The sequence below is a fragment of the Eumetopias jubatus genome, unplaced genomic scaffold (assembly GCF_037043125.1).
Source record: "Eumetopias jubatus isolate StellerSeaLion01/CBP00866 unplaced genomic scaffold, mEumJub1_p1.0 scaffold_13, whole genome shotgun sequence".
Lineage (NCBI taxonomy): Eukaryota > Metazoa > Chordata > Mammalia > Carnivora > Otariidae > Eumetopias > Eumetopias jubatus.
Window position 1 is genome coordinate 110,880,172 of NW_028274819.1, and position 25,339 is coordinate 110,905,510.

The 25,339-nt window shown below is 37.6% G+C and overlaps 1 long non-coding RNA gene across 1 annotated transcript in view; it reads right to left on the minus strand.

Annotated features, from left to right (window-relative positions):
• Positions 1 to 4,613: 4,613 nt before the first annotated feature.
• Positions 4,614 to 25,339, minus strand: part of LOC148162702 (uncharacterized) — an 86,736-nt gene continuing 66,010 nt past the window's right edge. The window contains exon 3 of the long non-coding RNA XR_015766648.1: positions 4,614 to 4,878. This is a non-coding gene — a long non-coding RNA (uncharacterized LOC148162702). The remainder of the gene's footprint in view (positions 4,879 to 25,339) is intronic.

The window sequence follows — 25,339 nt, forward strand, 5'->3', positions numbered from 1 at the left end:
TGACACACCCCACTTTCCAAAAATTTTGCCTTGATTGATTTTTCTGAGCCTTCTCTCTCTTTAAAAACCTCTCATTGTCCAGCTCTTTCTTACCTTCAGTTTTTTGTCTCCTGTCTGTGTCCTAGGTTCTTCATCTTCCCACCTCTTTGATGTGCACTGAAATTCTGACTTCAATCAGTCCTAATCTCACTACATCTTAAGTCATCCCATCTCTCTATTTTCACTGCCACTGCATACTGGGGACTACCAAGTCTGAATCTTCATCCCTGACTGAATTCCCAAGCTTTGGATGCATATCCACCCCCCCCCCCCAAGGTGACAGACACTTCAGTCCTGCTACCCACTCAATATGGATATCCTCTGAGCAAGTCGAATTCCACGTCTACTAATGAGCTCACCGTCTCCTCTATCATGCATGTTCCCTCGCACGGGGATTGCGGTTCAGGTGATGGCCCCACTCATTGTTCCAGTTAAAAAATAAAAGGAGGATAATAGCATTTCTCACAGAACTAGAACAAATAATACTAAAATTTGTATGGAACCACAAAAAACCCCAAATAGCCAAAGCAATCTTGAGAAAGAAGAAGGCTGGAGGCGTCGTAATCCCAAACTTCAGGACATACTATCTAAAGCTGCAATAATCAGAACAGTATGGTACTAGCCAAAAAATAGATACATAGATCAATGAAACAGAATAGAGAGCCCAGAAAGAAACACACGCTTTTATGGTCAATTAGTCTATGGCAAAGGACACAGGGATAGTCAATGGGGAAAAGATGATGTCTTCAACACAGTGCTGGGACAGCTGGACAGCTACAGGCAAAAGAATGAAACTGGACCATTTTCTTACACCATACACAAAAATAAACTCGAAATGGATTAAGGATCTAAATCTGACAGTGGAAATCATAAAACTTCTAGAAGAAAACATTAGGCACTAATCTCTTGAAGGTCTCCCTTAGCAAGATTTTTTCTGGATACATCTCCTGAGACAAGAGAAACAAAGGAAAAATAAACTATTGGGACTACCCCAAAATAAAAACTTTACAGAGTGAATGAAACCATTAACAAAATGAAAAGGCAACTCAGTGAAGGGGAGAAGATATTTGTAAATGATATATATGATAAGGAATTAATATCCAAAATATATAAAGAGGTCATACAACTGAACACCACCCCCCCAACAAATAATCTGATTAAAATGGCAGAGGACCTGAACAGACATTTTTTCCAAGGAAGACATCCAAATGGCCAACAGACACATGAAAAGATGCTCAACATCACTCATCATCAGGGAAATACTAAATAAAACTACAGTGAGATATCCCCTTATACTCGTCAGAATGGCCAGAATCAAAAAGACAAGAAATAATAAGCGTTGGTGAGGATGTGGAGAAAAAGGAAACCTCATGCGCTGCTGTGGGAACGCAGGCTGGTGCAGCCACTGTGGAGAACAGTATGGAGGGTCCTCAAAAAGTTAAAAATAGAGCTACCATATGATCCAGTAATTCCACTACTAGGTATTTACTCAAAGAAAATGAAAACACTAATTCCAAGTGATACATGCATCCCTATGTTTACTGCAGCTTTATCTACAAAAGCCAAAATATGGAAGCAACTGAGTGTCCATCGATAGGTGGATAAAGAAGATGTGATACACACACACACACCTATGTATGCACACAAAATGGAATATTATTCATCCACAAATGGATGAGATCTTGCCATCTGTGACAACATGTATGGACCTAGAGGGCATTATGCTAAGTGAGAGAAGTCAGACAAAGAAAGACAAATATCACAGAATTTCACTTATATGTGAAATCTAAAAAAAAAAAAAAAGAATAAATAAATAAGCAAACAAAAAGCAGAAACAGACCCTAAAACACAGAGATCAAACTGATGATTGCCAGAGAAGAGGGGCACAGGAGGATGGGTAAAGTGGGTGAAGGGGAGTGGGAGATACAGGTTTCCAGTTACGGAATGAATAGTTCACTGGAATAAAATGCATAGCATGAGTAATATGGCCAATGAAACGGTAATAGTGTTGGATGGTGACAGATGGCAGCTACACTTGGGGTGAGCACAGCATGATGTACAGACTTGTGGAATCACTATGTTGTGCGCCTGAAACTAGTGTAACAGTGTCTGTCAAGTATACTTCAATAAAACAAAACAAAACAAAACAAAACAAAACAAAAAGCATGCTATGGAATAATATTTTTTCTGAATAAAAATATTTGGATTTGCATCACAAAAAGGCAAATAATCCAGATTTTCCCCTTTCCCTCTTACTATCTTGTCCATTAAATTATTTGCAACTTAGTATTTGACTTATTTCTGGTTTTCCTCCTTGCTTTAAGATCATTCCTTCTGATCTAGATTTTTAGGTTTATCTGACACTGTCTCTTTCCCTTTGAGTTCATCTTGATTACTACTGTTAGAACGAACTATCTAAAATTTAAACTGTCAATTTTACTACCTTATTCTAAATATCAGTGCTACCCATCACTTGCACTCCAAAGACCACATTTCCTAGAATAGTATCAAAGAACCATGATTACTAGCCACCACCTCTGCAGGGTCATCTTCCGTAATTCTTCCCTGATTTAACTCCAGTAGATACAAATTTACTTGTGTTTTTCTGTAAATTTGATACTGTTTCATAATTCAGTGGATTTTTAAAATATATTTGCCAAGAATGTCCTCCTGCTTTTCTTTGGCTAACTCCTATTCATCTGGATTCAAAACAGCTTTCACCTCTAGACTGACTTCCCGACTCTCCCCGGGATGGAATGACTGGGTCTTTCATTCTGCATTCAGAGCACCTTCTATCTCTGTCTGCTTACAGAATAGCTTGCTCATCACTGTACACTGTATCATATGATGTTTTATGATTTTAAAGACAGAACAGTCTTATTATTGGGAGAGCCTCAGAATCTAATATGGTACCAGGAAAATAGTTGGCAAAAAATAAAGCTATGTTGCATTACCAAGAAATTTTTCGACAACTTTGCATTAGTTTGCTTATGTGTTCTTTCTCTTCTTTCAAATATTTTGCTCTCATGTATATTTCAAGTAGAGAATTTCTTTTTTGCAAATACACGTTTTCACAGTCATGGAAAATGCTACGATACTCTAACTCATGATGAAGTTATAACTTAATGCTAATTTAAATAAGGTAGATTCTATTTTAGAACTTGAATTTGGAGATATTAACTCAGCCCTCCAGCTCTCCAGTTTATTTATTTGTTAAATGAAGAAATTGTACTAGATGAGAATTAAAGTTCTTCTAAGAAGTTCCAAGGATTTGTTAGCTGCTATTTGAAAAAAAAAAAAAGTCTTCTAGAAGCTTATAAGCAAATAGGCAGACCTGGGTATCAGTAGCAAAAGAGGATTCCTCTTTTTCCTGAAGAGCTAAGAGACAGGCATCTGGTCCCCAGAGACAGAAGAGAGCTAGGCTGAACGTTTGACTGATTTCCCATTTTCTATGAATGTGCCTTTAATTATGACCCAATAATAAGAAGGCATACATGAGATAATTTGCTTTCCTTTTATCTTCTGTTTTGAGTTATGACCAAAATAATATAAAATAAGAATAATGTCATATTTTTATTGAAAGAAATGGTATCAAGGGCTTCCCTTTAGTATAAGCAATACTATTTGGTTACTTGGGAAAATCACAAGGTAAAATCTAGAACTAATGAGGCTTATTTCCCAAACTAAAGCAGTTTCAGTAATTTATGAGTCACCATGACACGTTTTCTCTTGTGACCAATTCACAATTTAGCTCTGCTGCAATCTATCAGAGATAAAAACAATTTCCTAGGGTTTTAATTCTTCCTGCATATTCTAATTGCTTCCAGCTGTAGCCAAGCTGATTCTGGATGAACCTGCACACAGCATTAAATGGAAAAATAAGAGCTACAATTGTATCCCATTTAAAAATATAATCTGGATGCTACAATGTTTTATCAGGCTCACATAAAACTTAGCAGCAACCCTCTCAACTATCTTGAAAGTAGCTGGTGAACCAAAGAAAATACAAGAACCTATTCTCATTCCCACCTTTACAGTTTCAAGTATCATTTATCATCATGGAGTTTTGTATAGCATTAGAGATGTTCTTACTCCTTTCCAAGCAGAAATGTACAAAGCGACTTACGTTACAGCAGAGAATGCATGCATCATTCATAGATGAGCTTTCGGACTTAACAGAGCACAGAGGTCTTCAATAAGTTGCCATTTTAAGGGGATAACTATCAAATGGTTCAAAGATGATGCAATGATGTCCACATTTAGATTACAGATGGCTTCTCAATCTCTCTTCCATTGTCTTGGGATTTTATTTACTTCTGGTGTGTGTTCACAGGTGTGTGTGTGTGTGTGTGTGTGTGTGTGTGTGTGTGTGTGTATTAGGAATGGGACCTCCAGAAATAGGGAATCCTTTTGATGGGAATGTGGACAGGAATAAAAAAGGTATTAACATCAGCATACAGCAGTTTCCATATAATCTTGCTTTTTTGCCTTTTGCTTTATAACTCATCACTACAGAGGTGGTGTAATGTATCGGTTTTTCCCAGGACTGCTGTAACAAATAATCACAAACTTGATGACTGAAGACAAAATAAATTTATTCTATCACGGTTCTGAAAATCAGAAGTAGAAAATCCAGGTGTTGGTGGAGTCATGCTCCCTCTGAAGGCTCTAGGGTAGACTCCTTTCTTGCCTCCTCCAGCTTCTGGGGGCTCCCAGTGTCCCTTAGCTTGTGACTGAAAATTTCCAGTCTCTGCTTCCAGCTTCTCATGACCTTCTCCTCCTCTATTCTGTATCTTCTCCTCTTCTCTTAGAAGGATATTTGCCATTGGATTTAAAGACCTACCAGAGGAAACCAGGATAATTTCATCTCAAAATCATTAACTTATTTATAAAGACCCCCCCTTTTTTGTTTTACAAATAAGGTCACATTTACAGTTTCCAGGGATTAGGATGTGGACATGTGTTTTTTGAGTATGGCAGCCATTCAGTCCATTACTAAATTGTCCGAGTCACCAAGGTTATAGCTACAGGGAAATATGATCTCCTTCTTTGGATCTGGCAACCAAGTTCCTTCTGAGTGTCCTTATATGGAGAGGACTTGGAGAATTTCCTGATTGCTCAGGAAAATCTTAATTAAAAAAATGTGATTGGCTGCTGCATATCTCCAAACTATAGAATGAGGAGAAAAGATGTGCAAAGGAAAGCAAAAGGCAGAATCATCCTGCAAACCTCTTCCACGTGATCTGAAGAATTCCACGAGGGACGGGCAAGGTCATAAATTAATGCATTTCGATCTTTAGTGTCAAGTTTATATAGAGATTTTTTTCCCATTCCTACAAAAATTTACTGAGTACCTACTATATACTAACTACTCTTTAGTATGCTAAATCTGTTACAGACACAGAGAAGCCACCGTGTTGTAAGCCAGACAAGAATGCGCTAACACTCAGGTCTGCAAACTCCCGGTTCCCCATTTACACACAGAGAGGATATGGCACATGCTGGAAAAAACAAAATAAAAAGTAAAAAAAAAAAATCCAAAAAACTAGGCAAATGTAAAATTCTAGACAGATTTGTAAATGTCAAGTTGTACTAAATGGAAAATCCTTTATACTTGAATGGTTCTGGATGTTTGAAAATCACTTCAATGTCCAACTGTGCCTATACTCTCTTTAGAACAGTTCTTTGTTCAGTGTGCTTTTAATAAAGATGGGGTAACAGCAATAATGCTGTTGGGGATCAGTAAACAGAACTTAGGATCAGAATATAATATTGTTGCGTTCTCATGACTGCAATATGGGAAAAGAAAGAATGATATGATTAATACATATGCTTTCTTTTGCCATGGCTGTGAGGTAAAGATGATTGTCAGCATTTATGGAAGCTGTAACAAGATAAAATGCTTCTCAACAGTACTCACTCACATTCCAAATATGCGCTAGCATGACAGGTAGCTTGAGCGTAACTCTTCATGTTTTTGTTTTTATATTTTAGCTCAAATGATATGCACGTAAATGTTGACATTTTTCTAGAGAGGAGCAAATTTTCAGAACAAGGGTGGGTGTACACATTTTTTCATTGTTGCCTTTTCTCTGTTCCTTGGACCCTTGTTCTGGTTTAAAGTCATGGCAATCTCCCACCTTGCTGACATGTCAAACAAAAGAACACAGGAATTTTCCAGTAAATGCTTTTGTGCTGTCTCTTAAATTCTTCTTTCAACACCAGGCTCTTCCCTTCTGCACATTTAATTAAGTTTGTAAGGCAATTAACTTCCCTAATCTCTACAGCCATAACTGTAAGTGTTCTGATTTTAAATCATAGTTCTTTGGAAACTTACTAGCTATTTCTTCATAATCCTGTACATGAGCGTCAGATGGGTCGTCATCAAAAGCCAGTTTTATTTCAAAAGTAATTTCAAAGTCAACCAGCATCACAACAACACAATTTGGTTCCCCTTCCTTTTCTGCTCAAAAGAGTCAGAAAACCACAACTGGTAACATTGGTACGATTAAATCAAGTGATCTCCAGGAAGCGTAATGAATGAGTTCCTATAATGCCAGGATCCTGACAAGAGTTTCTTGCTCATCAGCCTCTGTTTCTCTTGCTTAGAAGCTGCAGAAGTATGTTTCTATAATGCGTACTTCCCTAATGACCTTGTCCGGTTGCCTTCAAATCATTCCCCTGCACTAGGGAGACATCTTTTCTGCTGGAAAGGCCTTCTTTTTTACATGAAAAATAAGTCCGAGTGTTTTGACTCTGTGAAGAGCTTTAGGCAGATTACCGAATCATGATAAGCGAATAAAGAGAAACATAATTTGTATTTTTGGAAACATGTTTATTTCTTAAAATAAGCTAAAAATATTGCATCATTTTCTATTTCCATATGGCTAACTGGAATCTCAATATTTTCCATTGTCTGCTGGAGAATGAACTTCTTTAGCTCTTTTTAAGTTTCCAAGCTATTTCTGGATCTCAGTTAAAATGCACAGGCTGAATCATTCACATTCTTTCTGAGACTCAGGTTGGCTCAAGGCCAAGGAATTCAGAGGAATTTCCATGAATCTTATTTTAGTCCTATCTTTGTAAAAGGCCATGAATTATCTTAATAGAATATCTGTTAAGCAATAGTTAAGTAAGATCATAGCTCTTACTTCAATAACTCATCTGAAGGAAAATACAAAAATGTCAAAAAAAAAAATCTTTGTGAGTAGTTAAGATGACAGGCTCTGGACTCATTCAGTCCTGAGTTTGAATTCTGTCCATTGGCAGTTGTGTGACTTTAATAAACCTTTCTTACTTTGCCCACAGCTTAATCTTTTCATCTCTAACATTAAGATCTGGGAGCTCAAAATCTCCCATGATTATTTCAGTAATTAAAAAAGATAACATCTATGGAGCCCTTAAGTAAAATGCCTAATACAGTATATACATAAATATTATTTTTAAAATCTACATACAATAAATCATACAAGCATAATATTTTGAGAACATAAATCTTTAGTCCTTCACAAAAAAAGCTATCTGTATACCTACAGGCAACTAATAATAATAGACTAAGAAATGAAAGTACAGTTGTCAGACAAGGATAAACACAGAACTTCTGTTCAATCAGAAGGATTCTGCCAGTAACTTCTTTAGAAGAACACTTTGGCTCAGCTATTATCTTATATTTTTATTATAAATATTGCTTATTTGACTTTTAAAACAAGCACACTTTCAAGACATTTTAGAAGAGAACAAAACTAGAGATCCGGGTGAAGTGAAAGTGACTTTAATAACTAATTGTTTTAAAACCTATAAGGAAATGAGTATCATTTTGCTAATATCTCTCTGAATGTGTTCTTGACCTACCTTTTCTGCCCATTTTCTTCTAACAAGGTTACTCCGGGCAGACAGCATATGATAAATGTGTACTGTGAGTAATTTACTGTTTGTAGGACTCACTGAACAAAGACAAAGGACTTAAAAAAAAAAAGTAATCAGCTGCTTCTGGGGTGTTTCATTGCCCTAAACTTGAAATATTAATTAATACTTTAAAGAGCTACAGTTTAGTTTTACTTTTACGTAAGTACAGAAGCAATACAACTCTGGGACTACAGAAACTGCTTTTCAGCAATGGTTTCATTTTGTTCATGTACTCGTGTCTGTCACACTTTATGGAATTTGCTAGTGAATGCATTATCATCTATTTTATTAGGTCCCTTGCAGGGCATTATTCTAGAGGTGCACAGGTGAGCTGCGGTTTCCCAAAGAATAAAAGGAAGGCATGTGCCCACTGGCCGAAAATTAGTTATGTGAATGTCAGTAAGCAGGTTTAACTATGTAACGTTTATAAAATGGACTAGGAGATTCATTACCGAGACCATTAGAATAATTTTGAAAGTCACAAAGTGTCATAGTCCTCCCTTTAAACATGTCATGCCATCCCATGTGGTATATATTTACATAATTGCCTTGCAGGTTTTTTGGCTTGATCTGAGCAGAAAGATCCTGAGATGTACTTGGGTCCACACATGGTTGAAATGAGAGAACCATGTCCGAGGCAAAGTTTAAAAGTAGGTTCTCATAAGTTCTCGTAAACCTATGCATCCAGGTAGAAGGTTTTGTGGCCAAGAACTTAAAAGCATGTTTTATATAGATGAATAGATTGATAGAGAAAATACTGACCAGATAATCAGATTATACTAGAAAATTTTACTCACATTCAGACGTAATTCCCTGGGGTAAATTAATGTTTCAGATGTATATGGAAATACATAAACATTATTTAATCAATCAACCAGTCAGTTAATTAATTAATGTATTTTATGCTTGACTAGAGAGATCAATAAATAAATCACTTCCATTAAAATACATATCTCCAGTTTAGAAGGACTAAGAAAGGGCTAAGACAACATTTAAGGCATTGAAAGGAATTCACCCTTTCTCCTATTTTAACGTTTGGGCTGTGTATTGAATCCAAAATATATCTATGGAATCATCAGGCTGATTTCAAAACTTAACCAGTCCCTAAGAAGTTGATTCATTATCTCCTTTAATCCTTGAATCTGAAAGTAATTGCTACAGTTTATTGGGTTATATATTATTTAATAATAAGATAGAATGAAGCAAATTCCCCATTCATCTCAGCCCTACCATCAGCCCAGAGCATTCTCCTAAAGGCAGAATGGCTGTGGTGTCCAGACCTCAGCACAGAGACTCTTCCTTTGTTCTTTAGTCTAGCTTCACTCAGTGGTTTGCCAGTCTTCCAATGCACAGGAATCACCAGGGAGGTGCACACTATGCCACGCACACCTAACTTTATAGTCAATTTACAGGAGATTCAAAGAGAATTAGGACTACTAGCATGCTTTTTTTTTTTTCTTTTGCACCTTTGCAAGGAAAATCTAAGATCAAATCCCTGCAGAATTGTAACTCTTCTAATTGTAGCATGACATGGATACTAGTTATACCATTTCCATAGTGATTTCCAATTGCTACATTCAGTCCAATTTATTCAAGTCATTGAGAACAATTAATAAGAGCTTCATGAGACACCTGTAAAAAAAAATAGAAGTCGCCAAGTCTTAAGAAAGATAAAAATTAAAACTTATATCTCTATTTAGGTTTCCAGTTCTAAGATTTAGTTTAGCAAAATATTTTTTGCTCAAATGCTAACTACAATTCAGTCATTTAAAAGACAATATAGATGTGCCTCTCTGCCAGGAAAATATTCCTCAGAAGACAGCAAGGGGGGAAAAAGTTATACACTCGATTTCTATAAAATTTCCTCAAAAGCTACTTAATATAATAGTAAAGACTATTCCAGATGGCTCTGTTTGGCTGACATGGTAATTCTTCCAATAACTATAAACGTGAGATGATAATTCATTACTACAGCAATTGGGAGACTTATTTTTCTTAAAATGGAATCCCATTCAAAAACAAATTAAACCAACTGAATGTTGAAATTCTCTCAAATCCAGGACCACTCTAGGGACTTATAGGAAGGAAAATCAAGGTTTTATAGTTACCTTTTGATGGAATGTCAGCTTATATAATAAGTATAACCTCTGCCCCCTCAGTACTAACACTTTATTTTTTCAGCAGTTTTAGGTTCACAGGAAAACCAAGTAGATGATACAAAGCTTTCCCTTATACCCCTGCCCCAACGTGTGCATAGCCTCCCCAATTGTATAAATATATTATATATATATATGTATACACACACACACACACACACACACACACACACACACACACACAATGTTTAGGCCGTATGTATTCCAGACTGAGAATGGGAGAAGCTAGCAACCAAAAAACATCCGTAGACACAGACCAAAAAAGTCCCAAGAAAAGCTTGCTCTCTCTAGCCAAAGAATCAAGAAAAGGGGCGACCTGACAAAAAGAATACATTTGGACAACTCTCTACTTCAGACATGCACTGCAGAACCCCACCCCTCCAGCCCCCACAGTCCTCCAGCAAAGGTCAAGTGGAAAGCCTAGATTTTCACCCTGGCAGGGTTGTGACAGGCATCTCCATCCCCAGAACGCTAAGGAAGGCAGGAGGAAGAGCCAGACCTTTTATACCTGCTGAGCTTCATGCCACAATGGAGTTCGTGGCGCGCATGTGGGAAGTCTGGACTTGAACCTCTGCCTGATTCATCACTTTCCACTTGCTGGTGTCTTAGCAAACCTAGTGTAAAATTGGGCCTCTCACCACCAATAAACCATCAAGACTGCCACGTTATGGCCATGGAAGTGAAAGCCATGTTGGGTGCAGGACCAAGGTGTCCCTCTCTCTCCTGGCCAGTTGGCATCAGCCAGAGACCTACACTCCCACCTGCAGTAAGGAGAAGCACCCCTTACCCCGTGTCAGCAGAGACTGATCCGGGAACCTGGACTTGAACTCCCACCCGGCAAAAACCGGACAAGACACCTCCCCCACTGAGGCTTCAGAGGAAGCCTGCAAAAACACAAGATTTAAATAAGATCCAGAGTCTCATAACATAATACTCAAAATCTCCATGTGTCTTTTTTTTTGTTTAAGATTTTATTTAATTTGAGAGAGAGAGAGAGAGAGAAAAGATAAAAAACTAGAATAGCTTAAATGATTTTGAAGAAAGAGACAAAAGTGGAAGGAATAACTCGGGAGACATTTCAAGTCTCGGTATGGACCTATAGTAACCTGTCTGTGAAGTACCAGCAAAGGGATCGACACACAGATGGAGGACATCGAGGAGAGAGCTCACAGAGCCCTCATATGAGTACGACCAGCTGACTGTTTTCTTCACAGAGGTGGAAAAGCAATTTGATGCAGAAAGGATAAGCTTTGAACTAAATGGTGCTGGAGCACTGGATATCCATAGGCAAATAATAATAGTAATAATAACATATAAATAAATATACAAACAGACAAATAATAAACCTTTACCAAAATTCACAACTTATACAAAATTTCACTCAAAATTAATTGTAGGCTTAACTGTAATATATAGAACAGTATAATATTCAGATAACAACATAGGAAAAATCTTTGAGATGTAGAGCAGGGTGAAGATTTCTTGGACAAAAACCCAGAAACATGATCCATAGGGGGGAAAAATGGTAAACTGAACTACATCAAAATTAAAACAAAAATTTACTCTGAAAAAGATGGTTCAAGAGGATAAAAACACAAGTTACAAACTCTGAGGAAATATTTGTGAACCATGCATCTGTCAAAGGACTCATATCTAGAATAAATGAAGAGTTCTAAAAATTCTATAGCAAAAAAAAATTAAACAATCCAGTTAGAAAAATGGCAAAAAGTAATAAAGAGACATTTCTATAAAGAGCATATTCAGATGGAAAATAAGCACATAAAACAGATATTCAACATCACTGGCCATTAGGGAAATGCAGTTAAAGGTCACCCTGAGATATCATTCCATACCTATAAGTCTTGCTAAAATTCAAAATACGGACAACACAAAAACTACCAAGGATGTGGAAAAACTGAATCTGTCATACATAGCTGGTATATAAATGGAATATAAATGGAAAAAAACATCCTGGAAAATATTTGACATTTTCTTTAAAAAGTAAGCATACACTTATCACAGAACCCAGTAGCTGCACCCTTGGGAATTTATCCCAGAAAAATGAAAATTTATGTCTACACAAAAACCTGTACCTGGATGTTCATAGGAGTTTTATTTGTAATAGCCAAAAAATGAAAACACATAAATATTCCTCAAAAGGTAAAGTGTTGAACACAGTTGTATTTCCATGCCAGGGAATAATACTATAGTAACCTCCAATAATGATAAAAAGGAACAGACCACTGATAACATGCACCACCTTGAATGAATCTCAAAAGCATTATGAGGAGTAAAAAGGGACAGTCTCAAAAATATCAAATACTGTGTGTTTCCACTTATATAACATTCTTGAAATGACAAATTTATAAAGATGAACAGGTTAGGGTTTGTCAGGGTTCAGGAGCCGTGGGGGTAAGGTGGTAAAGGTATAACTTGAAAAGGGTATCTTGGGGGAGCTCTTTGGGGTAACAACAGACTCATTCTATACCTTGGATTCTGGGAGGGTGGGAAGCCACGTATGTAATGAACTGACACGGAACTATGAATATTCACTGTACTAATGTCAATTTCCCGGCTTTCATATTATACTGTAATTACATAAGATGAAACCAGTGAGAGAAACTAGGTAAAGAGAACAGGGGAACTCTCCATGCTGTCTTTGCAACTTCATGTGAATCTATAATTATTTCAAAATGAAAAGTTTAAAAAAAATTTAAAACTTGTTCTGTAAAATAAAAGTGGTGAGGAAGCATTGCATATAGCAGTTCAGCTGTAAGAATCACAAAATATATTAACACACGAAAGCTCCCAATGTGCTTAGTGAAGAAAACATATTTGATTAACTTCACCATTCCCAAATTTTAAATCAAAGAACACAACTTGGGCATCTCTTCTGTAAGGAGAAAATGGTGGCTAGCATATAAAAATATGAAGGGGAACAAAATCTGGCTAGCCAAAACTTTCTTTATCTGGTTCTGGAATTATCTACACAGAAATTGTACAAACATAAGAAATGCTACTATTTGCTCATTTAGTTAACAGACTTGAATGGAGAAGGATGAAAAAGAAAGTTTTTAAACTACTTTCCTTAAATTTAGAACAGACACTGGGTACAAAAAAAGGCACTTAAAAGGATTTTTGAACCCAGACTTAAAAAGAAAATGGCAGAATCTTTTGAAGGACATGAAAAGATAAATAAATGTGCTGAAGTTACCCATGGAACAGTCAATTATGTTATCCTGTTTTCAGGAAGTGAGGGTTAGCAGTATTTTTGATAATACACAGTGCTTCCTAAACAAATTGGTTTTCTACCTTGCCATTTTTGTGATGAAATAATTTCAGTTCTTATGAGCCCTCGTTTTTATTTTCTATACAAAAAGCATAGAAGATTTTCTTTATGGTTTTCAAAGCCATTTTGCTCACAGTGGCTTCCATTTAGGCAAAAAGCCTATATTTGAAATTTTACATTTTCTTACATATAAAGGAGTTTTCCAGCTGTATAACTACATATAATTTCGCAAAATTTACCTTAGAAGTTTGGAGTCAAAAATATTCCTGAAATTTGGAGACAATTAAAATTTTCAGGATAGCTACTGCTTGAAATTAAAATACCTCATATCTTAACCAATAATTGGGACATGCTTTTAAAACATATTTTAAAGAATTGGTATGAAGACAAAATCAATTCATCACTTGAAAGAAAATATATAGCCATTAGATATGATACTCTGGAAAATATGCAATTATTGTATTTTTAAACCTTTTTTAAAAAAATAAACTATATTTTTAGATCATGCCCTAAGCCAAAATCAAGAATCGGGTGCTCGACCAACTGAGCCACTCACGTGTCCTTATAGTCTTTTAATTTTTATAGGAGTACAATAATCTTGATTACTGCAGTTATCTAATACTTTTTGATAGTTTAATTTAATTCTCCATCACTTTCTTTTTTCAATTTTCATTTTTTTTTCTTCTGGGTGAACTCCAGATTCACCTTATTTGATTACTCTAAAATTCAAGTGGGATATCACTGTAATTGTAGCAATTCTATACATTAATTTAGCAGTACATCTTTACTGCATTTACTTTTCTTGAAACATTCTAGACAAGCCTATCCTTTATATATAAATGAATACTTATGTGTGCATACCAGCTTAAAAATCCATGGGAACCAAAGACAAAGGAAAACATACAGCCATACAAAAGCTTGTATATGCATGTTCACAGCAGTATTATTTAATATAGCTAAAAAGTGAAAACAATCCAAATGCCTATCAAGTGATGAATAAGTAAAATGGGGTATAGAATTTTATTTAGCTAAAACACACAAAAACAAACAAACAAAAAACAAAACAGGAATGCAGTACTAATACATCCTAATAAGGCATGTGTGAAACTTGAAAACATTACACCACATCAAAGAAGCGTGTCACAAACACCATATATGGAATATCCAGAAAGAGAAAAATCTTCTGAGACAGAAAGTAAATTACTGATTGCTTAGGTTCAGGAGTGTTGCAGGGGACATTTAAAGTAATACTAAGAGGTTCAGTGTTTCTTTTTCTGGTATGGTGAAAATATTCTACAATTGATATGGTGATGGTTGCTCAACTTTGTGAATATACTGAAAATAGGTGAACCATACACTTTAAATCAGTAAGTGGCATGGTATGTGAATTATATCCCAATAAAGCGGTTGAAAAAAAAATACACCGGAACTCAATGTACCTCTCCATGGTCATATTACCTTTGTTCTTCTGCAGACATAACCACTAGCCTTAATTTGGTATTTATTATGTCTTTGCATGTTTTTATATATAGTACAAAGTATCAGTACCTGTACTTGAAACTTGATAAAATATTATATTACATATGTTCTTTTAAAACTTTGTTTCCTGAATGTCAAGTTGGAGATTTTATCTCTATTGTCCTTAAGCTAGAATTCATTCATTTTAACAGTTATCCAAAGAAACTATAATTTACTTATCCATGCAACTACTATTCAACATATAGGTTTCTTTTTTTTTTTTTTTTTTGTATTACAGACAATGCTCTTGTAGATAGACAGTATTGATCAATTCCCATAAATAATGTGGCAAGTTCCCACCACTTTCATTATGGTCTTTATTGTTTTTTAGCAGTGTTTTAGAATATTCTGTTATGGATGCTATTCCTATAGATATTCTTTCTAGATACTACATATGGACTGCTGCTTTTGCGAGCATGATCATCTCTCCTCTATATTTAACTGGTTATCAGTGGTCTATAACATGTTATTTTTTTCAATATTGTTTTTGTTAACTTATTCTACTAAAGTTCTAAGTGTTTCTCTTTGATCCTCTTGAGTTTTCTAAAATAGCAGAATGTAACCTCTTTCCAGGAGCTGTACTCCCTATTGCTGCTACATGACTCATTGTATTAACTAGATGTTTCAGAATTATGGGTTAGAAAGACTCTGTCTTTTTCAATATCTGTTTTTTCCCAACTAACCATGTAAGTGGGGACTAGTTTAAAATAGGTGTTTTAAATCAGTATAATAAATCGATAAATTTATTAAAAGTTGCTTCATTTTTTTGGAACCCGTAGAGATTGATACATTTTCATCATATTGCCTATACACAGGTTTTTAAATATTTAAGCCAATATATTCTTTAAAAAAAAAGATTGATTGATTTATTAGAGAGAGAGAGAGAGAGAGAGAAAGCACAAGCAGGGGGAGGGGCAGAAGGAGAGAGAGAATCTCAAGCAGACTCCCCACTGAGCACAGAGCCTGACACGGGGCTCAATCTCACAACACTGAGATCATGAACTGAGCCTAAATCAAGAGTCAGATGCTTAACTGACTGAGCCACCCAGGTGCCCCTTAAACCAACATATTCTAAGAGTATTTAAAATACTTGCTCAACAAAATTATTCAGAGGTTTTGATCATTTCCTTCTAGTTAACTATTTATCTCGTAGCAAATGACCACTAAATGACTTCACTTACAACAGGCTTTGCCATTTCTTTGACAGTTTCCTCTGCTAGTTCTCAGTGAGGACTCCTTAAGGAGACACCACCTTACATCATTGTTCCTACTGTGTTTTTTTTATACGGGAAATAACTTCATCATCTTCTCTTATCTACTTATGATTCCTTATGTACAATCTGGCGATTGCTCAACAACCCTGTGATAATATGACAGGATAACAGAAACCCTGAAAATTAAAACGATGATCATTTATTCTAATTAATCAGTTTCTGATTGACACCTGGTTTGCAATAAGACCGTGCGTACGTGTTGTTGGCGCCCGAGGGTGCCCAGCCAAGGGGGTGTGGGGCAGCCACACTGAAGCCTCAGTTCTCCTTACCAAGCTGTGTCATGGTCTTGACAGAGCACCTTTCCTTATTGGCCAGACATAACACTATCTAAGAACAAAATTGGGCCACACATTGGTATCTGACCTTTATTTTCATCTTTATATTTCATTAGCATGGCTGAGGAAGCCAGGAATATGCTTCTAGAACAGAAGCATTGTAGCCTCTGTCATTTACTGTCCAAATAGGGACACTTTTGCAAGTTTTTTTTTTTTTTTTAAGTTTATTTATTTATTTTGGAGAGAGAGAGAGAATGCAAGCACGGGCAGAGGAAGAGGGAGAGAGAAAAATCTCCAACAGACTCTCTGCTGACTGTAGAGCCCAACATGGGGCTTGATCTCAGGACCCTGAGATCATGACCTGAGCTGAAACCAAGAGTCGGATGCTCAACGAGCTGAGCCACCCAGATGCCCCTGAAGGAAAAAGTTTTTAATAAATTACACAGGCAACAGGACTGAACGACTGAGCAAATCAGGACATCTGGTCAAGCAAGCCATTATATATTTGAGTACTTTCCTATGGAAGAAGAATAAAAAATAAGACAAAGATGGGTCAGTGCCTGGCACTGCAGAGGTAATTAAAACAAACAAAATGATGAAATGATAGCTCAGGATACAGGATACATGTTTATAAAAAGGTCAAGAAGTAGTAAGATCTCCACCTCAGAAAATATTTTTTCAGTCTTTCCCTGTACACCCCCCTCTCTATCTCCTTCCCCACCTCTCACCCCACCCCCCAATAGATGTTTCAAGAATCGAGAGGTCAGAAAGAAAACAGCCTTTCTTCTGTTTCATTATAAAAATAAATTCACTATGATGTTAATTATAGGTATGGCCCCCTGACTTACGGAATTCATCCTTGGAACACCTTTTATATTAAAAAGAAGAATGGAGGGGAAAGACATTTCAGCCCTGTGAGATATATATTACTCTCAACCATATCTATGTCAAATATTAATTTTAGCAAAATTGAAATATATTTTAAGTCAAATTTATCATTAAATATATTAAACAGGTTTCTGTGATTTTTTTAAAGAGAACAGTAAAACACTCTCCTCTAATTGCATTTAAATTACTGTAGAGTTCTTTAAATTTTACTTCCTCCGGGCACCGGGGTGGCTCAGTGTTAAGCGTCTGCCTTCGGCTCAGGTCATAATCCCAGGGTCCTGGGATCGAGCCCCGCATCAGGCTCCCTGCTCGGCAGGAAGCCTGCTTCTCCCTCTCCCGCTCCCCCTGCTCATGTTCCCTCTCTTTCAAATAAATAAATAATATCTTTAAAAATAAATAAATAAATAAATAAATAAATAAATAAATAAATAAATTTTACTTCCTCGCCACACTGCTGCGTCTGAGCTCCAGGGTTATAATGAAACCTCGTGGCCGATGATTTCAGGTGCATGATGAGTCCAAGCAAAGAAACTGCTGGTCATCTGGCCGCCTTTTTGGTCAATAACATGAAACATTTGTTTTCAATAATAATTTTTGGTCATCCATAGAGTTGCTGCTTGCTTGTCCCTGTGTTTTAATTCCTATGAAATAGACGATGATGGGAAAAGCTTTATGCACTGCTAGAAACAGCTGACAGTTCAGACTGTCTTTTTCTGGCCAAGAAATGCTAACTTAACTTCGTCTGTTTTGTACTCTGGGACACTGCTTCTGAGAGAGACCCATTGAGTAAAGACCAAGACAAAAATTAGAGTGTTACTTAGGCCTTTCAAAGTGGGAAATATGACTTGTGTTTTTAATATTTTTATGAGTATTGTATGTTTATTAAAATTAATATCTCTAAAGGAGTAGTTGCTACTATACAGATCCAGGCATGTTTCTTACTGAGAAAAGGCAGAGTTGTAATCTTAACATTTAGCTGGTGGAACAAAGAAGGAATCTGTTTAGAGTGAGCTGGAAAAGCTATTGGGGAAGAATTTCTTCTCCCTTTTATTAAACAAGTCATCAAATAACCAATGTGACATGTTGGTTCATTTAGCAAACATACATGAGGGCTAATTACGTGCTAGCCTCAAACTTTCTCTCAAGATTATAATCCAGGGAGCACTAGATAGGACTGTGATATATATTCTAGACCCCAAAGAAGAATGCAGGACCGGCAGAAAATGACGTAAAGAGAGGAGAATAGGTGTGCCTGGAAAATCTGGATGTATACTAACATTTCCCTTATCTGAAGATTAGAATTCCGATAACCTAAAATGTGGTCACTGGGAATCAACAGAGAACGGGGTTCTTATTGCCCATGACTCCTCTCCCCACATGAATCTCTGTTAGACTGCGATTTGGAGAAAAAGTGATATGAATATTGGAAATCTCTATTTGAAAAAAGGGGAAGAAAATGGAATTGATTTTTGTATGTATTATAGTCCAGGCAGTATGTAAAGTTATGTTCAGTTGCATGATCTAATATACTCAATGCAGCAACCATGCAAAGGATACTCACTGTGTTTACATATGAAATAAAAGGCTCATAGAATGTAATGTCAAACCAAATCTGAGGCAGAGTGTGAACTCAAAGCTTATGAAAATGATGGTGCTATCAAGGTTGCCCTCAGATGACTCCTTGGATTATAATATTATCTGTGCATATTTATGCGATTGGTAGGAAAAAACAGGTTTTACAAAAAGCAAATATATATATATGTACATATATATTATATCTCATATTCTCCCCAGTGGAAGACTGGGGAGAATATGAGAGGTTGAGTATACACATCTTGTTTGAAAAAGTAAGCAATTTTAACCAATCCAGGTAGTGAAGGCTGTTTTTGAGATACCATGCTTTTCATTTCCATGCAGAGTAAATTTCTGAGAGAGATACTGTTGCTAGTTACTGAGCCAAGGCCTTGGTCCTACCTACTATTTTTCTTTTCTTATTTTTGTTGATTTTCTCAATGCTAGAGTCAGTGCTGACACCATAGTCCTCAAAAGGAGAGGAGAGATGTCAATTCTAAAGCTTATCTCACTGTCTTCTCCAAATGTTTCTTAACCTTCAGTCATGGGCACCCATTGCAGTTGGAGGACATCACAGCATTTCCCTTTACTAATTAATTTTGACTACATATTTTTCCAGATTACATAAAAATTATATCATGATGTGTTTGTAGAATTTTAGTCATACATACAACAGGAAAAGGATGGGAAAATCTAAGTAATTGTTTTTAGTGTTCTAAGATGCCATCACTCACCAACGTAACAACAGTAAGAATAGGAAAGAAGAGGTGATGTTTGAATGTTACTTTAATTTTCTCCATCCTATCTGCTTAAAAAATGACTATTTCTAACAAATACATTTTCTGTTAATACTTGATATTTTTTCCTTATCTATCCAATGCTGAGCTTCTAACATCTTTTTTCCCCCTCCTAAGAATTCGTTTGACGATATGCCTATCAATTTCTGACTAGTAGCATATTTTCTATCATATTAATTCGAAATCTTGTCCTCTTCTGTAGAGTTAAGATTTCCCCTTTGATCTACAGCACATCTTGTAGCTCTTGCCCAAGGTCACGTTGCAAATCTAGAAGCCATACACATGCAAGTGCTATCATTATATCACAGTTATGTGATGTAAACCAATTCGTTCTTCTTCTGTGCTATGGAGATACAGTTGAAATGACAAACTGATAGACAGCTACATCCCACTGAGTCCTCATCACAGTGCCATCAGCTCTTTCCTTTCTTGTTAGTTCTGCCGAGTATTTATTAAACTTACTGCAGTTCCTTCTGTTTGTTTCATTTGCCATTTTTTTTTCTGTAACTAGAAAAATTTAGAAGCATCATAGGATTTTCATCAACTAATAAAATACAACAGTCTAAACAGATTACAAGGTAGATAAACGAGAGAAGAAAATCTAAGTCACTAATTTCAGTTCAAATAAAATTAACATGGCTTATAGACCTCATAATGCTTTTTAATACCTCTGTCTTTAGCAACTCAAAAAGCTTTACAATTTTCAGGTGATTCTTACACAAAATGTGTGGCAGACAGACGGCGAATTTAACCTACAAGGAAAGGAAACTGCAGGGAAATTAAAAGCTAACCTGACCCACTTAAAGAACTGCTGAAAAAAATAATAACAAATGTGATTCCATTCTGTTTTTTTTTTTTCTTTTAAAAAAATTCTTTTGGGGCGCCTGGGTGGCTCAGTCGTTAAGTGTCTGCCTTCGGCTCAGGTCATGATCCCAGGGTCCTGGGATCGAGCCCCGCATCGGGCTCCCTGCCCGGCAGGAAGCCTGCTTCCCCCTCTCCCACTCCCCCTGCTCGTGTTCCCTCTCTCGCTGTGTCTCTCTCTGTCAAATAAATAAAATCTTTAAAATAAATAAATAAATAAAATAAAATAAAATAAAATTCTATGAAGTTATGTTTACAGCACATGTAATCATTGCTTCCTGACGGTTCTCTCCCCAGATACTTTTACTCACTCCACCATTGAGGAGAACGGTATGTGTAGAACGAAGCTGCATGTTTCTAATGTTTTGGTAAAGTTTCTAATTTTGGCACCTCTGACTAAAGGCACTTTGCGCTAATGCACAGGTGGTACAAGAGTCTTTATATAACAAAATAAGTCAATGCAATTTTATCATGATGTGCTTTTTGCAAATACGAATCCAGAAGATACAACATAAGCGTATGGAGGCAATGTGGATGGTATTTCTCTTCTGTTTGAAAGTTTTCCATAGTTTCCAAATGTTCCATCATGAAATTGTTTTAAGATAATAAAAATCACTTCACCATATTATCTTTCCTTTTTTTTTTAGAGTTCTCAGTAGAGGTGATTTATTATAATCATTGTAGCTGGGAATGAAAACACATGCACACATGCGCGTGCACACACACAATAAAATTTAAAAGCACTTTATATCTATTTCTGAAATTTTAGTATATGCTTTTTCTACCCTGAATCTCTCTGTATTATTCTTAGGATGTCACTTTTTAAATTTCACAAATCACACAATAAAAGGTTAAAGCACATTCTATCAGGCAACAGAGACAGGAGTCCGTTGAGTACATCTAAGTAGAGAAAGTAAGGACAGGTACTTGTCGCCCAGAGGATTTAATTTCCTGACTTCCGAAAGTATTTCTGAGAAAGAGAAAGGGACAAAATCCTGTTGTCAGACGTGCTGCTAAGTTACCCTCAAACAGCCTGGAGACAGACGTGTCATCTCAATTGCTTTCTAAAGGAACATCCTGTTCAAATAATGATTATGTACTCCACATTCATCCTCATAGAGGAAAAGGGTTATCATGACTCATTTATTTCCTTAGAAAAATCCATCAACATCTCAATTTATGTTAAGCTGAGATGAATAAAGAATCACATTTGTAACACAAATGAACCACAGCACACACTAGGCAATCGGACAGGTTAACTAACTTTTCCTCAAGAAAGTATTAATAGCCTTTCAGACTTAAATCCGCTCCCACATCTACAGCATGAATCCTTACGCCCTCAACTGGTGAGAGATGCATTTAGGTGTCAGCAAGATAGCTGGGGCCACTGAAAATCACGGGTGGTATACAAGTCTTCATTCTCTCGTTAATCTGAAGGTTTAGCACATCGATCAATCACCTCTCATCAAACCTCACTTTTCTGTCTGCATAAAAACCAAAGACATGATTATTTTCCATCTCTGCAACTTTCCAACTCCGTTTCCCCCCTGTATCTCAGTTTGGTTAATCAGCTTACAGGGTCAGTCTCTGGAAGTCTGTTTATTCCTCATGCCCCTCTTCCCTCTCATTGGAATTCAGAGAGTGATCTTCTTCTCTCACCTTACACAGGAATTGGGGAAAATGACTGAAAAGCTGTGCATGCAAGGAAGTTTCTGATATGCAAATGTGCAGAGCTGTTCTGTCCTTTCCAAAGGACAGTCCCGTCCTCCCTAAGACTGAGCCTGAGGAAAGAGAGGAGCGTGCTGAATGTAATTAGGACGTTGGTATGAATTTGTTTAATTGTCTATCCCACAGGAGGCCTAGAGTAAGAGGAGGGTATATAAACAATCTGGCAAAAAAGAAAGGAACAATATGCTTTTCTTTAACTTCTTTACTTTTCCAAAAAAGTTCATAGACAGAGCTATGAATGATGAGGCTTTATCATCTAAAATGTTGCTGCTTAAGGCTATCCTTGAGAAAGACAGTATCTGTTTTCAAAAATCCCCATTATTCTTGTCTAGTTTCCGAGTGCTGGAAAGAGGTAGGGAAATGGGGACAGAGGGAGGGGAGAAGAAGAGCTCTCTCGCTGGCAGAAAAATGCCTGACCAGCTTTGCTTCTTGAGCTGAGGGCTCTGTTTCCTCTGGCAAAGGAGGATATAGGAGGATGAGACAAGTATCCCCCTGGGCATCTGGAAAAGAATGACAAAGTCTAGAAGGATCTGGGTCTTCACTGCTACACTACGCTTCCGTGATTCTTCTCCAACTTCTCCAATGGGCCAAATTTGACTGAGGTCACCTCATTTGCATGGGAAGAACTCCACGGACTGTTGGCCTCATCAGGACAGCCTTGGGGGATTTACTCAGCTCCCCTAGGAGGGCAGGGCTGGTTCTTATGAACAGGGAGGGTTCTCTGAAGTGGAAACTGGTGCTGCATTTTCAAGGACTAATCAAATGACTCACCAAGGGAGACCAAGGGAAGGACTGCACGCGTGTGCATCAGCACAGCTGCTCAGCTCTGTCTGCACTGCAGTACAAGGAAGAGGAGTCCTCCGGAAGAAAACAGATGGAAAAGGGGAAGAGACAACTAGTGAGAGGCTTGAACCACAACGTGAAGGGAACAGGTGGTGTCTCCCACCACACTAATGACTTTTGGTAATTTATTGCCTTTGGCAGATCAGTCTTTTTGATTGGGTCCATGAGCAAGGACACAAGCCGTGGCTTGCTAGAGGACAGAGTGATAAATCAGGAGAAGGGGGAGATGAAAATGACATAGTGGGCCTGGCTTGATCTCTGATTGACACTATCATTTGGGAAAAGGCACCAGGTCAGCCAAAGTTTTGCCTACTACCGTGTGCCACAGACTCATGTCTCGCCAGCAAACTAGAGTTCTCTCCAAGTGAGTTTCCATAAATTCTTCTAAAAGTGGGACGGTACAGCTACCGCATCATGGAGCCTAATACCTGGTTTCCATATTCTTTTTGTCAACTCACTGCCCATTCAGTACCTCAGGGAAGCCTGGCATCGCTTACTCTCAGAGTCTAGATCCTGCATCCCAAACCCTGGGCTAGGCTATCCCACATCCTCCTGCTCTTGTGACACACCTTTTAGGTCCTTGTTGCCCATTTATAGCTCAATGTCTACTCTCTGTCAAGTTTACCTGCCTGTTGCAAATCTTAGCGATACCTTGAAGGCCTCATCTTGGAGTCATCAATAACCCCAGCGGGGCAGGGGGGTAGATAAAAGAAACATGACAACTTTTTCATTGGTTACTCTGTAAACAGAGCTAGGGGGAGTACGAGTAATCAGCCTTTCGTGTCTCCAGTCATATGTCTTGCTTTCTTTTTTTTTCCAGTGTTGACTCCCAACATTGTATGAGAAAAGCCTTTCGTGATGATGCAGTTAACAGACTGCCTTTGGTGTCTGTGACTACCTTTGGTTGGGGCTGCAGTAATGGTACGACTATCAGATACAAGTACACGGCCAATGGGAAATGGTATTTAGAATCTTCTGGATCACGCAAAGTTGAAAGAATATCCCATCAAAGGAGACACAATTCATAGGTTCAACAACCGAGTGTAGACATCAGGAAGAACCAACCACAGTAGCTATGTGGCTTGAAAGAAGAGACATGATATAAGTTAGCCTTACCTTCTTAAAACTTGCCAATTTTGACTCAAGAAAAAGATTAATTATGGGATCTAATGATGCCTACTACTGTGTGCAGTGACTTCTGCTCCCTCCTGCCCCTGTAAAGCAGGAAGGTCATGCTTCTCTGGTAGGACCTGGGAATCGTGTCCCAGGCTCCCTTCTAACAGATGGCAGACCAGTCTTTCCTCAGCCTCAGAGCTGGGGTGGGGGCACAGGCATGCAGGGAAAGGTGCTGCCTGAAGGCCACTGATAAGGTGACTATCTTACTTATGTGCCAAACCGGGGTACTTCTGACAGTGCAAATGCACGCTAATCAGGAGGACACCAGGACAATCAGTATGTCAGGATAGGGTATCAGTTACAGAAAATGGGGATCGAATCAGAACTGACATAATGAGAATAAGTAGGAAGATCTGCCTGAGTACCAAGGCTACCTCAGCCTACTGCCACTTCAAGTTGCCAGGGATAAATCTGTCGGATGCTTCTGGAGGCTTGCAAAGTGGTCACCCTAAGATCCATGTCTCATTCTTGTACAGTAATGGCACTTCCAAGTGGGCTCATATCAGCTAAAGTCGGTAATTTTTGTTTGTGATTTTTCCTACCAGCTCTCTTGCAGCTAGCTTTGGTCAAATGACTGCATTTTACCTAGAGGGAAGTTAGTGAAGCCTGTTTGGTGTGTACCTAAGAGGGATGGAATGTACTCTCCCCTTTCCCTTGCACTGTTCCTTCAGAGTGGAAGGAAGGCAAGTTGGCGTAAGCCGAAGGTCTTAAACCATGACAAGATGGTAAGTCTGCATCCCTAAGACCCCGACATCGGAGCCCTGGAGCTCTCATGCTCAGGCTGCTCAGACTGTTGAGGGAGAAATACAGTTCTATCCTGCTGAAGCCACTGATGAGTGGACTCCGTCCAGCAGCTGAATGGTTTACCCTGACTGACCCAGGGAGCCTTCACTTTGGTCTCCTCACTGGAGGCAGACTCCTGACCTAGCTCTGTTGCTTCCACAGTGATTGGGCTATGCGAGAGGGGTCGGCCAATTCCAGCTCAGTAGCCAACACGAAGCACGCTTCTTTAGAGACT